Source organism: Cherax quadricarinatus, chromosome 31 (genome assembly GCF_038502225.1).
Source record: "Cherax quadricarinatus isolate ZL_2023a chromosome 31, ASM3850222v1, whole genome shotgun sequence".
NCBI lineage: Eukaryota > Metazoa > Arthropoda > Malacostraca > Decapoda > Parastacidae > Cherax > Cherax quadricarinatus.
Window position 1 is genome coordinate 16,704,694 of NC_091322.1, and position 17,004 is coordinate 16,721,697.

Sequence of the window (17,004 nt, forward strand, 5' to 3'; positions counted from 1 at the left end):
TACAGACGAATCTCCAGCTAGCGTGGCCGTGACGAACTCTAGTTGGACGAATCTTATTGTGGCTAGCTGGTCCAGTGGCTAACGCGACGGTCTGGAGTTTTGAGACTCTCTAATCGCGGGTTCTAACCCCGCCCGTGGTATGGTTTGTTTGCAATCGTGTCATTACGATTTCGTGAGTCATAGGACTCATGCAGTACCTGTCTGGAGACAGGGAAGGAGTCAGGTTACAAGCAAAAACTGAGTAATATTGTTCACATTCTATATGCCAGGTTATAGTTAAGTGTTATATGCTAGAAAAATGTGCTTCACCGGTTGTATTATATGTTATGAACTGTGTGTGTTGCTAGAGTGAGGCACATCAGTGTTTGATGGTCCGCGCTACTGCTCCTTGGCGCTACATTTACCATCACACACTTGTAAGACGTGAAATAAGACGCTTATGCCGTTTTGGGATATTTTATTCAGGAAACGTTTCGCCGCGATTTTTTTTTTTTGAGGGCTGGAGAAACCAACAGTTTGTGGCGAAACGTTTGATCAGTAAGATATATTAATATTGCGCATGTTATTAGGAGAGTTGTGGGTGTTGTGTACCAGCTCTTACTCAAGACATTTATAAGATATATAAAGCATCCTCAGTTATATTACATTGAAAAATACCCAAACATAAAATGTGAACAATAAAACATACGATCAAATCTTTACTTTAACTACATTGATTTTTCCAATAGTCATTAATTAAAATTCCATATTCAAGTTTTACTGTCTGTCTGTCTCTCTCTCTCTCTCTCTCTCTCTCTCTCTCTCTCTCTCTCTCTATATATATATATATATATATATATATATATATATATATATATATATATATATATATATATATATATATATATATATATATATATGCAATAAGATCACAGTAAACAGGTGATTTCAGAATATACAAAACAACCACTGTGAAAGAATAGAGAAATTCCAAGCGCTTTCGTGACTACTCACATTATCAAGGAACTATGAAAGTAAAGCATCCAAGGAAGCTATATAAGGGGTCTGGCCAGCACCTCACTATCAGATCCCACAACGGTTAAACACCTGACGCGCGGCGACCCAACTTGGATAGGTCCTTTGCACAACTCACCCACAAACTATTCTACCCAAGAAAATTTAAAAATTATTATTTGTCCAGTGTATTATTAAATTCTTCCCAAATTCTATTAATTATAAATGGATCTAATTTATATAAACCAAAGGAAATATTCATATTATTGTCAAAACTGCTTTTTATGAAACAAGATTCAATTATATTCCTGTCGACCATGGACTTGCTTGATACTACTTTCTCAACTTTTTGAAAATCAATTGGATGGTTAAAATCTCTTACATGAATAAATAGAGCATTGGAATCTTGTCCAGTTCTAATGCTATATTTATGTTGTTTTAATCTTAGTTCGAGATTTTTACCAGTTTGACCGTAATAAACTTTATCGCAAATTTTACTGGGAATCTTATAGACACATCCATCAGCATTTTGGGGGGAATTCTTTATCAAAAGTTTTTTTACTGTATCAAGATTTTTGAATACAACTTTAATATTAAAAGTCTTAAGAAGAGAAGGCATATCAACCAAGTTTTCATGGTAAGGGAGAACCAACATATTTTTAGTTGAATAAGGCTGGTTGTCCCTTTTTGGATTGTAAAAAGTATTTCTAGCAACTTTAAAAGATTTATCAATTACATTTCTTGGGTATTTTAAATCATTACCTATTTCATAAATTTTGGATATTTCCTCATATATGAACTCAGGACTACAAATTCGTAAAGCTCTTATATAGCTTCCTTGGATGCTTTACTTTCATAGTTCCTTGATAATGTGAGTAGTCACGAAAGCGCTTGGAATTTCTCTATTCTTTCAGAGTGGTTGTTTTGCATATAATATATATATATATATATATATATATATATATATATATATATATATATATATATATATATATATATATGCAAAGCAGTTGCAGACAGGCATATAACTTAATACAGTGTATAAAACTGAGAAAGGCAGGAAGTCGAAATTTCGTGTTGCTATGACAACGGCAGCCAGAAATAGGCTACAGGGTACATAATCTTTTATAATAGCTTAAATTTACACGATGTCCTAATTTGAACAGTTTCATACCGTGTTGGTATACAGCGGCACGTTAGAATTATTTGAAGGATTATTACTTCCTAGGGAAGAAAATGATAATTAAGGGTAATTCATTCTGACTACTGACAACTATGAGGTAGTCATGACCCCCCCCCCTCCCCCGTACCCTCACTTGCTGATACTGGGACTGGTTAGTTAACTGGGCTCTTCTTTCAAGACTGAGGGACTGACTAACTCATCTTCCGCTGCTTTCCTTTTTCATAACTCGGTACTGAATTGAAGCTCACTGCTCAACGAAACGTCTTCAGGTTGTGCACGTTTGTCTAATTCATCAACTTGTCGGTAATGGATGTCAGTAATGTAATAATAATTGGGCTTTAACCTTATCGACATTTCACGCTGCATGTAAATGATTCACTAAAAGTCAGGAATACTTTAATCCCTAAAATAGGGAGATATATATATATATATATATATATATATATATATATATATATATATATATATATATATATATATATATATATATATATATATATATATATATATATATATATATATATATATATATATATTATATATATATATATATATATATATATATATATATATATATATATATATATATATATATATATATATATATATATATATATATATATATATATATATATATATATATATATATATATATATATAAAGAGAGTAGTAAGGGAGAAAAAGTTAGCATGAGAAGTTTTTACAAAGTGGAAGTGATGCAAGGAGGGGAGAGTATATGGAGAAAAAGAGAGGTTAAGAGAGGGGTGAAGCAATGTAAAAAGAGAGCAAATGAGAGAGTGGGTGAGATGTTATCAATAAATTTTGTTGAAAATAAGAAGTTTTGGAGTGAGATTAACAAATTAAGGAAGCCTCGGGAACAAATGGATTTGTCAGTTAAAAATAGGAGAGGAGAGTTATTAAATGGAGAGTTAGAGGTAGTGGGAAGATGGAGGGAATATTTTGATGAATTGTTAAATGTTGATGAAGATACGGAAGCTGTGATTTCGTGTAAAAAGTAAGGAGGAATAACATCTTGTAGGAGCGAGGAAGAGCCAGTTGTGAGTGTGGGGGAAGTTCGTGAGGCAGTAGGTAAAATGAAAGGGGGTAAGACAGCTGGGATTGATGGGATAAAGATAGAAATGTTAAAAGCAGATGGGGATATAGTTTTGGAGTGGTTGGTGCTATTATTTAATAAATGTATGGAAGAGGGTAAGGTACTTAGGGATTGGCAGAGAGCATGCATAGTTCCTTTGTATAAAGGCAAAGAGGACAAAAGAGAGTGCAAAAATTATAGGGGAATAAGTCTGTTGAGTATACCTGGTAAAGTGTATGGTAGAGTTATTATTGAAAGAATTAAGAGTAAGACGGAGAATAGGATAACAGATGAACAAGGAGGCTTTAGGAAAGGTAGGGGGTGTGTGGACCAGGTGTTTACAGTGAAACATATAAGTGAACAGTATTTAGATAAGGCTAAAGAGGTTTTTTGTGGCATTTATGGATTTGGAAAAGGCGTATGACAGGGTGGATAGGGGGGCAATGTGGCAGATGTTGCAGGTGTATGGTGTAGGAGGTAAGTTACTGAAAGCAGTGAAGAGTTTTTACGAGGATAGTGAGGCTCAAGTTAGAGTATGTAGGAAAGAGGGAGATTATTTCCCAGTAAAAGTAGGCCTTAGACAAGGATGTGTGATGTCACCGTGGTTGTTTAATATATTTATAGATGGGGTTGTAAGAGAAGTAAATGCGAGGGTCTTGGCAAGAGGCGTGGAGTTAAAAGATAAAGAATCACACATAAAGTGGGAGTTGTCACAGTTGATCTTTGCTTATGACACTGTGCTCTTGGGAGATTCTGAAGAGAAGTTGCAGAGGTTGGTAGATGAATTTGGTAGGGTATGTAAAAGAAGAAAATTAAAAGTGAATACAGGAAAGAGTAAGGTTATGAGGGTAACAAAAAGATTAGGTGATGAAAGATTGGATATCAGATTGGAGGGAGAGAGTATGGAGGAGGTGAATGTATTCAGATATTTCGGAGTGGACGTGTCAGCGGATGAGGTGAATCATAGAATTGATGAGGAGAAAAGGGTGAGCGGTGCACTTAGGAGTCTGTGGAGACAAAGAACTTTGTCCTTGGAGGCAAAGAGGGGAATGTATGAGAGTATAGTTTTACCAACGCTCTTATATGGGTGTGAAGCATGGGTGATGAATGTTGCAGCGAGGAGAAGGCTGGAGGCAGTTGAGATGTCATCTCTGAGGGCAATGTGTGGTGTGAATATAATGCAGAGAATTTGTAGTTTGGAAGTTAGAAGGAGGTGCGGGATTACCAAAACTGTTGTCCAGAGGGCTAAGGAAGGGTTGTTGAGGTGGTTCGGACATGTAGAGAGAATGGAGCGAAACAGAATGACTTCAAGAGTGTATCAGTCTGTAGTGGAAGGAAGGCGGGGTAGGGGTCGGCTTAGGAAACGTTGGAGGGAGGGGGTAAAGGAGGTTTTGTGTGCGAGGGGCTTGGACTTCCAGCGGGCATGCGTGAGCGTGTTTGATAGGAGTGAATGGAGACAGATGGTTTTTAATACTTGACGTGCTGTTGGAGTGTGAGCAAAGTAACATTTATGAAGGGATTCAGGGAAACCGGCAGGCCGGACTTGAGTCCTGGAGATGGGAAGTACAGTGCCTGCACTCTGAAGGAGGGGTGTTAATGCTGCAGTTTAAAAACTGTAGTGTAAAGCACCCTTCTGGCAAGACAGTGATGGAGTGAATGATGGTGAAAGTTTTTCTTTTTTGGGCCACCCTGCCTTGGTGGGAATCGGCCAGTGTGCTAATAAAATATATATATCAACAAGTCGGCCATCTCCCACCTAGGCAAGGTGACCCAAAAAGAAAGAAAATCCTCAAAACGAAAATACTTCCATCATCATTCGACACTTTCACTTCACTTATACATAATCACTGTTTTTGCAGAGGCGCCCAGATACAACAGTTTAGAAGCATATATAAAAATACAATGTAAAAAGTGACCTGAAATAATATAATAAACTCCCTATAGAATATAATATTATCAGGGCCCCAATAATGTGTATACCGTCCTATTACACATCCCTCCAAACTGCCAATATCCCAAACCCCTCCTTTAAAGTGCAGGCATTGTACTTCCCATTTCTAGGACTCAAGTTTGGCTATGTAAAAATAACCGGTTTCCCTGAATCCCTTCACTAAATATTACCCTGCTAACACTCCAACAGCTCGTCAGGTCCCGAAAACCATTCGTCTTCATTCACTCCTAACACGCTCATGCACGCTTGCTGGAAGTCCAAGCCCCTCGCCCAGAAAACCTCCTTTACCCTCTCCTTCCAACCTTTTCGATGATGACCCCTACCCTGCCTTCCTTCCCCTACAGATTTATATGCTCTCCATGTCATTCTACTTTGATCCATTCTTTCTAAATGACCAAACCACCTCAACAACCCCTCTTCAGCCCTCTGACTAATACTTTTATTAACTCTGCACCTTCTCCTAATTTCCACACTCCGAATTCTCTGCATATTTATACCACACATTGCCCTTAGACAGGACATCTCTACTACCTCCAACCGCCTCCTCGCTGCAGCATTTACAACCCAAGCTTGACACCCATATAAAAGTGTTGGTGCCACTATACTTTCATATATTCCCTTCTTTGCCTCCATTGATAACGTTTTTTGTCTCCACATATACCTCAATGCACCACTCACCTTTTTTCCATCATCAATTCTATGGTTAACTTCATCCTTCATAAACCCATCCGCTGACACATCAACCCCAAATATCTGAAAAACATTCACTTCTTCCATATGCCTTCTCTCCAATGTGATATCCAATTTTTCTTTATCTAAATCATTTGATACCCTCATCACCTTACTCTTATCTATGTTCAATTTCAACTTTCTACCTTTACAAACCCTCCCACACTCGTCCACTAACATTTTCAACCTTTCTTTAGAATCTCCCATAAGCACAGTATCATCAGCAAAAAGTAACTGTGTCAACTCCTATTTTGCATTTGATTCCCCATAATTTAATCCCACCCCTCTCCCGAACACCCTAGCATTTACTTCTTTTACAACCCTATCTATAAATATATTAAACAACCATGGTGACATTACACATCCCTGTCTAAGACCTACTTTTACCGGGAAGTAATTTCTCTCTCTTCTACACATTTCTAAACCCATACCTCTAACTAATCCTAGTTTAAAGTCCTAACAACCCCCTCAACTGAGTTAGCAAGAAAACCCACACCTGCCCTGGATAAGTGAACCCCATCCCTGGCATACATGTCATTTCGGCCATAGAAGTTGTCCCAGTTGTCAATGAATGGTACTGCATTATCCTTACAGTGTTTATCCAGCCAACAATTAATACCAATTGCTCTGGACAACCATTCATTACCAACACCTCTTCTTGGCAAAATGCCACATATAACAGGGTGCCCCCTCTTCTTCCTAATCATGTCTATAGCTGTCCTGAACTTTCTAACTAAATCCTCACTTCTACGCTTGCCTACATCATTGCCTCCAGCACTGAGGCAAATAATAGGATTATCCCATTACCGTTCATGATGTTGTCAAGCCGGCTAACAATGTCCTCCATCCCAGCCCCAGGAAAGCATACCCTTTGTCTCCTACTCCTGTCCTTCAAGCAGAATGCCCTATCCATGTATCTAACCTGGCTATCCCCAACAACAACAATATTCTTACCTTCCTTGTTGTCGTTCGTCGTGACGATCCCAGTAGTAGACTCACATTCGTCGGGTAGCACCGAGAATGCGTTGGAGGTTTCCACGGGAGTTTCCACAGCAGTCTCTTTCTTCTTCATCGTTTCTGGCTTTCCATTCGTCTTCTTGATCGTCAACTTCGTCGTCCCGTGCTGTCCAGCCACTGACCACGATCCCTTCTTGACCTGAGGACTCGAAACAGGAGGACTACTACGAATCCTCTTGTTTTCCTTGGTCAATCGCCGTATCTCCATCTTCGCTGCCCTCAATTCTTCCTTAAGTTGCTGGTAAAGTTGCTCGATGGAGGGCATCTTGGTTCAGTCCACGGGAGCAAACAAGACACTTCTTCACAGAGTTAAGTATAGGTCAGCACTCAAAGTACAGGTCACCACTCAAGAGCACACAAACAGGTCTTCACAGAGCTAAGTACACGTCACCACTGAGCTAAGTACACGTCACCACTTCTTCGCCTAACAAGTGAATGTAACTTAAGAGTCTTCAATCTTTCTTCATAAGGAAGATTTCTAATGCTATGTATTAATTTAGTCATCCTACGCTGAATGTTTTCTAACGAATTTATGTCCATTCTGTAATTGAGCTACCCAAAGTCCTAGCCTCAATAACCCAATTAGGTAGACTGTTCCACTCATCAACTACCCTATTTCCAAACCAATACTTTCCTATGTCCTTTCTAAATCTAAACTTATCTAATTTAAATCCATTACTGCGGGTTCTCTCTTGGAGAGATATCCTCAAGACCTTGTTAATATCCCCTTTATTAATACCTATCTTCCACTTATACACTTCGATCAGGTCACCCCTTATTCTTCGCCTAACAAGTGAATGTAACTTAAGAGTCTTCAATCTTTCTTCATAAGGAAGATTTCTAATGCTATGTATTAATTTAGTCATCCTACGCTGAATGTTTTCTAACGAATTTATGTCCATTCAGAATTGAGCTGCATAATCTAGGTGAGGCCTTACTAATGATGTATAAAGCTGCAGTATGACCTCTGGACTTCTGTTGCTTACACTTCTTGATATAAATCCCAGTAATCTATTTGCCTTATTACGTACGCTTAGGCATTGCTGTCTTGGTTTAAGGTTGCTGCTTACCATAACCCCCAAGTCCTTTTCGCAATCTGTATGGCTAAGTTCTACATTATTTAACATATAAGTGCTAGGGTTATGGACACTCCCGAGCTTCAGAACCTTGCATTTATCTACATTGAACTGCATCTGCCACTTTCCTGACCAAGAGTAGAGTTTGTAATAAAGTTGGTAGAATTACCGACAATATGTAAAGTAAAAGGACACAAGTGCAACTAATGTGACATTTATTGTGGCAACGTTTCGCTCTCCAGGAGCTTTATCAAGCTTGATAAAGATTTGTCAGACAAATCTGTCTGACACTGCAACTTCTTGGGATCTTAATACTTAGGAATTCTTCGCTTGCCCAATTCTTGGACACGACCTACTTCCACATTGAACAAATGTGACACGACCAATGACTGCTGCACCTCTCCTGCCATACGGTTTATAAGCTGCTTCTCCGCTGATATGCGGTATTCTATTCAAGATTGATGGACTGAACACATCGACTCAAGGTTGAGGGACTGATTACCTCATTCTCCTCCTGTTCTTCAAGTTTCTCCTTCGTATGGACTGATGAAGCCACTGTGTGGCGAAACGTTTCCTCAATAAAGATACCCAAGAGTTGCACATGTGTCTAATTTATATTCCTAGTTTAAAGACCTAACAGCTCCCTCCACTGCGTTGGCCAGTGCTCCCACCCCACACCTAGATAAGTAAACCCCATCCCTGGCATACATGTCATTTCTGCCATAGAAGAGGTCCCAGTTGTCAATGAATGTTACTGCATTTTCCTTACAGTATTTGTCCAGCCAGCAATTGACACCAATTGCTCTGGACAACCATTCATTTCCAACTCCTCTCCATGGCAAAATGCCACATATGACAGGTTTCCCACCCTTCCTCCTAATTATCTCTATTGCTGACCTATACCTGCTAATCAGGTCCTCACTCCTACGTCTGCCAACATCGTTGCCTCCAGCACTGAGACAGATGATAGGATTGCTCCCATTGCCTCTCATGATGTCATCCAGACGGCTAACAATATCCTTCATCCCAGCCCCAGGAAAACACACTCTCTGCCTCCTACTCCTATCCTTCAAGCAGAATGCCCTATCCATGTACCTAATCTGGCTATCCCCAAGAACAACAATGTTTTAACCTTCCTTGGCGTTGTCCGTCGTGATGCTCCGAGTAGTCGACTCACATTCGCCAGGTAGCATTACACCACTTGTAGAATTCGTCAAGACGTTCTCGATGGTCTTCGTTGGGGTTTCTAGGGATGTCTCACTCATGTCTGCCAATGCTTCTTTGGTGCTCGTTGTGGCATTCCCAGTAGAACACTCACATTCGTCAGGTAGCACCGAGAATGGGTTGGAAGTTTCCACGGTAGTCTTCTGGTTTCTCGTTGTTTCTGCCTCTCCAACCGTTTTCTTGATCTTCAGCTTGGTTCCATGTTGCCCGGCCACTGACCAAGCTCCCCTCTTAACCTGGGGACTCACAGCAGGAGGATTATTACGAATCCTCTTGTTCTCCTCCGTTAATCGCCGTATCTCCATCTTAGCAACTCTGAGCTCTTCTCTCAGCTGCTGGTAAAGTTGCTCAAGAGAGGGCATCCTGGTTCAGATTCACAGAGAGCACACAAACAGGTCTTCACGATCAGGTCTCCCCTCCCTTCGATCAGGTCTCCCCTCATTCTTCGTCTAACAAGTGAATGTAACTTAAGAGTCTTCAATCTTTCTACATAAGGAAGATTTCTAGTGTTATGTATTAATTTAGTCATCCTACGCTGAATGTTCTCTAACGAATCTATGTCCATTCTGTAATATGGAGACCAGAATTGAGCTGCATAATCTAGGTGAGGCCTTACTAATGATGTATAAAGCTGCAGTATGACCTCTGGACTTCTGTTGCTTACACTTCTTGATATAAATCCCAGTAATCTATTTGCCTTATTACGTACGCTTAGGCATTGCTGTCTTGGTTTAAGATTGCTGCTCACCATAACCCCCAAGTCCTTTTTGCAATCTGTGTGGCTAAGTTCTACATCATTTAACTTATAAGTGCTAGGGTTATGGACACTCCCGAGCTTCAGAACCTTGCATTTATCTACATTGAACTGCATCTGCCACTTTTTTGACCAAGAATACAGTTTGTTTAAATCCTCCTGAAGTTCCCTAACATCTACGTGTGAATCAATTATCCTACCTATCTTTGTGTCATCGGCGAATTTGCTCATATCACTAGTAACATCCTCATCAAGATCATTGATATATATTATAAACAACAACGGGCCCAAGACTGATCCCTGTGGAACGCCACTTGTTACAGATCCCCACTCGGATTTAACCCCATTTATGGACACTCTCTGCTTCCTGTCTGTGAGCCATGACTCGATCCACGAGAGCACTTTTCCCCCAATGCCATGAGCTGCCACTTTCTTTAACAGTCTTTGGTGCGGAACCCTATCAAAAGCCTTACTAAAATCTAAGTAAATAATGTCAAATTCTTTATCGTGGTCAACAGCCTCAAAAGCTTTAGTGAAGAAAGTTAATAAATTAGTTAGACAAGACCGGCCTCTTGTGAATCCATGCTGAGTATCATTAATCAAGCTATGGTTATCGAGATGGCTTCTTATAATCTCAGCTATAATTGACTCTAGTAATTTGCCTACAATTGAGGTCAGGCTTATTGGGCGGTAATTAGATGGTAACGACTTGTCCCCTGTTTTAAAAATAGGAATTACATTAGCCATCTTCCACATATCAGACACTACACCTGTTTGAAGAGATAAATTAAAAATATTAGTTAATGGTTGAGAGAGTTCCATTTTGCATTCCTTAAGAACCCTTGAAAAAACCTCATCAGGACCCGGTGACTTATTTTGCTTCAGTCGGTCTATCTGCTTCACAAGCATTTCACTAGTGACTGTGATGTTACATAATTTATCTTCTTCAGGCCCACTATAAAAATTAATTACTGGAATATTATTAGTGTCTTCCTGTGTAAAAACCGAGAGAAAATAATTATTTAAAATCGAGCACATTTCATTCTCTTTGTCAGTAAGATGCCCATAGTTATTTTTAAGGGGACCTATCTTATCTCTAACTTTTGTTCTATATACCTGGAAAAAACTTTTTGGGTTAGTTTTAGAATCCTTAGCAACTTTAATTTCATAGTCCCTTTTAGCTTTTCTTATCCCCTTTTTAATGTCCCTCTTAATGTCAATATGCTGATTCATAAGATGACCCTCACCTCTTTTGATACGCCTATAAATTCCTTTCTTATGCCCTAATAGATATTTCAGCCTATTATTCATCCATTTTGGGTCATTTCTATTTGATATAATTTCTTTATACGGGATAAACGTTCTTTGAGCCTCATGTATAGTGTTCAGAAAACTGTCATATTGATAGCTCTCTTCGTTACCCCAGTCAACAGATGATAAGTGTTCTCTAAGCCCATCGTAATCTGCTAAGCGAAAATCTGGGACTGTTACTGAGTTATCCCTACTATCATACTTCCATTCAATGCTAAATGTAATTGATTTGTGGTCGCTAGCACCCAGTTCCTCTGAAACTTCTAAATTATTAACAAGGGATTCATTGTTTGATAGAACTAAGTCAAGCAGGTTATTACCCCTTGTAGGTTCTGTCACAAACTGCTTCAAAAAACAATCCTGAACTACTTCTAAGAAGTCGTATGATTCTAAATTCCCAGTCAAGAAATTCCAGTCAATATGACTAAAGTTGAAGTCTCCTAGAATTACTACATTATCGTGTCTTGTGGCCCTAACAATTTCCTCCCATAGTAGTCTCCCCTGGTCCCTATCTAAGTTTGGGGGACGGTATATCACATTTGGGGGACGGTATATCTTCTACACTTCTCTCTTCTCCAGGTGCATAAATGCTTACTATAACCCACTTTTCACATCCAACCCTTATTTTACTTCACATAATCCTTGAATTAATACATAAATTATCCTTCAACATTATTGCTACTCCTTTAGCTCTAACTCTATTTGAAACCCCTGACCTAATCCTATTTATTTCTCCCCACTGAAACTCTCCCACCCCCTTCAGCTTTGTTTCACTTAAAGCCAGGACATCCAGCTTCTTCTCATTCATAACATCCACATCATCTCTTTCTTATCATTCGCACAACATCCACGCACATTCAAACATCCTACTTTGAAAAGGGGTTACTAGCCCATTGTTCTCTGCATTTTAGTTGATTTTTACAACAAGCATGGCTTACGTAGGAAAGATTCTTATTCCACTTCCCCATGGATATAAAAGGAAAAACAATAAGAACAGAAACTTTTAAGATAAAATCAAAGAAAACTCAGGTGAGTGTATGTACATGTGTACATGTATGTGCATTGTGACTTAAGTGTAAGTAGAAGTAACAAGACGTACCTGAAATCTTGCATGTTTATGAGACAGAAAAAAGACACCAGCAGCAATACTACTATCATGTAAAACAATTACAGGCTTTCGTTTTATACTCTGGATATATACACTTCTCTGTGTATATATCCTGCTGAGCCTGTGCATTCATATAAGTACCAGTGAGACTGATTCCTTCCTGGTACAAAAGAACATAACATAAAGGAGGAACACTGCAGCAGGCCTGTTGGGCCATACTAGGCAGGTCCTACACAATCCATCCTACTAAGAAAATATTTGCCCAACCCAGTTTTCAGTGTTACCCAAGAAATAAGCTTTAATAATTCTATTTACTCATGTGCAAGTCCCACTCAAATTCAACCCCTCTCACCCATGTATTTATTAAACCTATATTGAAACTACCCCCTAAATTTAAACAGCCCCTAGGGAATGGTAGGCAATTAAGTTAGATTCATGAATGAGAAACAGTAGTTCTGATTCCTTGGATCAGGAACTCTTCAGTAGCTTTTAAAGTACCTCCCCTGAAAAAAATTGGTGGTATTGAGTTAGACATGACGCCCCCTTTCCCGTGACCATTGTTTCAGTTACGATAATATCGGACAAAGTAGAAATCACAAAGATCACATCATGTAGCCTAATATGTATTACAAAAGGCCACACCACCTAGCCTAATATATCGCGCGAAGAGGTCACACCGTATATAACAAATCAGATCTTACTCCCAAATCTATATTATATCACAGTGACTATCTGTCATTTTAACTTTGTTTACCATTACTTAATTTAGTCCCTTATATTTTTTCTCTTTTATTTTAGCTTTATATAACAACCTTAGTTCATATATTCACAATTGTTAAAATAATCAAGGTGCTATTCTCAGGTGCTAAAGTGTAATAAGCTCATTATTTTGCAATTATATTTATTTATTTGATTACCACTTTTTTGTTCACCACATTATTTTAGTCCCTTTTATATTGCCTCATTTATTTTAGCTTTAAAGAACTACCTTAGCTCATATTTTTTACATTTGTTAAAATAATTCAGGTGCTATTTTATAGCTTTAGAATATTTACTTTGTCTTATACTTAATTCTAACTATAGATTCACTATAAATCTTATGATAACAAGCATTGATCCTGATACCAACCTCTTATCTAATGACTTAAATGAATCAAACAGTAACTGTAATTACTACACAGCAGAACAATCAAAGGCACTTCTCAGAGCCAACAACAACATAACTGTCTTTAACTACAATATCAGATCTTTAAGTAAACATTACGATGACCTCATAGCATTACTAAATTCCCTGCATGCCAGTATGTCCATCATTACTCTCCGAAACCTGGCTAAAGCCTGATACTACAGATGTCTATGCCATTCCTGGTTACACAGCCATACACAACTGTAGGACAGATCAACAAAGGGGTGGCACAGCTATATACTACTCAGATCAACTAGAATGTATCACTAATACTTGCACAAGGGATGAACATGGGGAATATATAATAGCTAAGTTCAAATCCAAATACCTACAAAAACCTCTCACAGTGATAAACTTGTACAGAGTACCACAGTCAAACATTAGCCGTTTTAGTCGAAACCTAGGAAGTATGATTATCATGTGGGATTCGAACACGTGGATAGGGTAAAGTAATACTCACGTAGGCTGGAAGTACGTATATTAGACCTCATCCACTTCACTGGATCAATCTGTTCCACCAGTTGAGGAGAAAGACTTAGCTCCCACTGACTTCTCAGATGAAGTCAAGCGTTTGTTGACTCTGTTGAACAAACGTCGTAAAGCCATTGCTTTACCAGGTGAGAAGATGGGTATAACGAACTTATTGTCCCATCGTATTCCACTTGAACCTGGTACTAGACCTATCTACATACCTGCGTACAGAATGCCTCATTCACAAGTTGCTGTCGCAGAAGAATTGATCAATCAAATGCTCGATGATGGAGTTATTGCACCTAGCAATTCACCTTGGAATGCACCCTTGATACTAGTACCTAAGAAGGATGGTACTTGGCGCCCAGTGATTGACTTTGAGAAGTTAAATGCGAAAACTATTCCAGATCGCTTCCCACTTCCTGTACTGGGTGATCTTTTACGTAACATCGGAGATAACAAAGTCTTTTCAACCCTGGATTTGTTACAAGGGTTTTGGCAAGTCCCTCTTCACGAGGACAGCCAAGAGCTAACTGCATTCTCCACTCCTACAGGTCATTATCACTTCCTCCGTATGGCGTTTGGATTACGATCCTCCCCTATCACGTTCTCAAGGCTCATGACTAATATCTTTAGAGGTCTCATAGGTAATGCACTTATGGTGTACTTAGATGACGTAATCGTCATGTCTAAAGACGTGGATACACACTTGAAAAGACTTGATGTAGTACTTGGTAAGCTTGAAGAAGCCAATTTAAAGATCAAACTGTCTAAATGTCAATTTTTCAGATCAGAAATTAAGTTTCTTGGTCACGTAGTCACTCCTAGAGGGGTTACAACTGACCAAAGTAAAGTAACTGCAGTACTAAATTTTCCAACACCCAAAACTGCTGATGCCGTAAGATCCTTTGTGGGCTTAGCAGGTTTTTATAGATCTTTCATTGCCAATTTTTCTTCCATAGCTGCTCCTCTAACTGAGTTGCTTAAGAAAGATGCTCCTTTTGTTTGGACCTTCCGTCAAGAAAGAGCATTCCAAACTCTAAAAGAAAAGCTAACATCTGCTCCAATTTTGAAATTTCCAGATTTTTCTAAGCCCTTCTATCTGACAACTGATGCTAGTTCAATTGGCATAGATGCCGTACTAGCTCAGAAGACCGATGGCAAGTACAACGCAGTTGCATTTGCTAGCCGAGTCCTTACGAAGGCTGAACGTAATTATACAGTAACTGAGCAAGAAGCTTTAGCAATAGTATGGTCTTTAAAGCACTTCCGAGACATTATTTATCAGTACTCTGTTCATGTCTTGACAGACCATGCTCCACTGATACCTTTATTCCAGAACAAACAACCTACTGGAAGGTTAGCCAGATGGACCTTGACTATCCAAGAGTTCAATCCCACCTTTGAACACTTACCTGGCAAGTCAAATGTAGTCGCAGATGCCTTATCGCGACATGTTAGTATAGTAACTGCAGACCCTCCATTTAGTGCTGAAGATGTAAAGAATGCTCAACGAACAGATCCCATGTGGTCTGGTGTGATTCGATTCCTGCTCCAGGAAGATCTTATTCTGACTGTGAAGCCACCAGCACCCATCAGTGACTTTGTCGTGAACCAAGAATTACTGTATCGAACAGCCGAGTTGGGTACTCCTAGCAGAAGAGTATACCAGTTAGTAATTCCACAGTCACTAGTGAATGTAGCCTTACAGCTAGTTCACGATGTACCAGGTGTTGCACACCCTGGTATGGATCGTTCAGTAAAACAAGCCAGATTGAAATACTTTTGGCCTCGTATGGCAACTGATATTTCTGAGTATGTTAAGAAATGTAGTGTCTGCGTGCAACATAAAGGTAATGCTAATGGTCCTAATCCAATCCAAGTATATCCAACTACTAGCGAACCTTGGGAAAGAGTTGCGCTAGATTTGTTAACTAATTTCCAGTGTTCCATCCAGGGCAACAAACATCTGTGTGTTATGGTAGACCATTTCACCAGATATTGTGAGTTAGTTCCTATTGCAGATAAGACTGCCGAGAAAGTAGCTAAAGCGTTTAAAGAACGCATTATCTGCAGGCATACCACCCCTAGGTCCCTAGTAACAGATAATGGAGGTGAATTCTGTAATGAGATTCTTGAAAATTTGTGCACCTTGTACAAGATCTCTAAATCCACCATTGTTCCTCATCATCCTGCCAGCAATGGGTTAGCGGAACGAACCATTAAGAAAGTACTTGATGTCTTGAGAGCCACTATCAATCCCAACAGTGAAACTTGGGATGAAGTTATACCTGATGTGCAGTGTGCTATAAATTCTGCTTACAATGTTTCTATAGGTGACACTCCACATTATGCATTGTACGGTGTAGATAAACGTTTGCCTTATGAGTTGTTATATTCTAATCCGAAACCAAATTACAACCCTGATGATTTCATAGCAACTCGTACCAGCTTAGCTCAAAGTGTTTTTAGAAGAATCCGTGAAACACTTCATAAATCAACAGCAGAATTTACAAGAGTCGCAAACACTCGAGCAAAGCCATCCAAAATCAAAGTAGGTTCGAGAGTTATGCTGACTAACTTTAACAAAACGTCTGCAATGCCAAAGCTTGATCAAAAGTTTGTTGGTCCTTATCGAGTAGTTGAACATATCACTGGTAATAAGTATAAGGTTAGAGAAATTAGTACTGGTCAGTATAAAGAATCGCATTTAGATCATGTGAAGTTAGTATATGATGATAATGATGTTCCAACCCAGACTAATGTGACAGACTCTAACAATCCTCCTGATCCTGTACTCTCTTCCTCTGATACTCAGTCAGACGATCAACCTGAATGTCGTTATTCCCTATGTACACGACAGGTATTGAGAAATCCTCAAGTATAATTTGTAACTTCCAATTCAGAT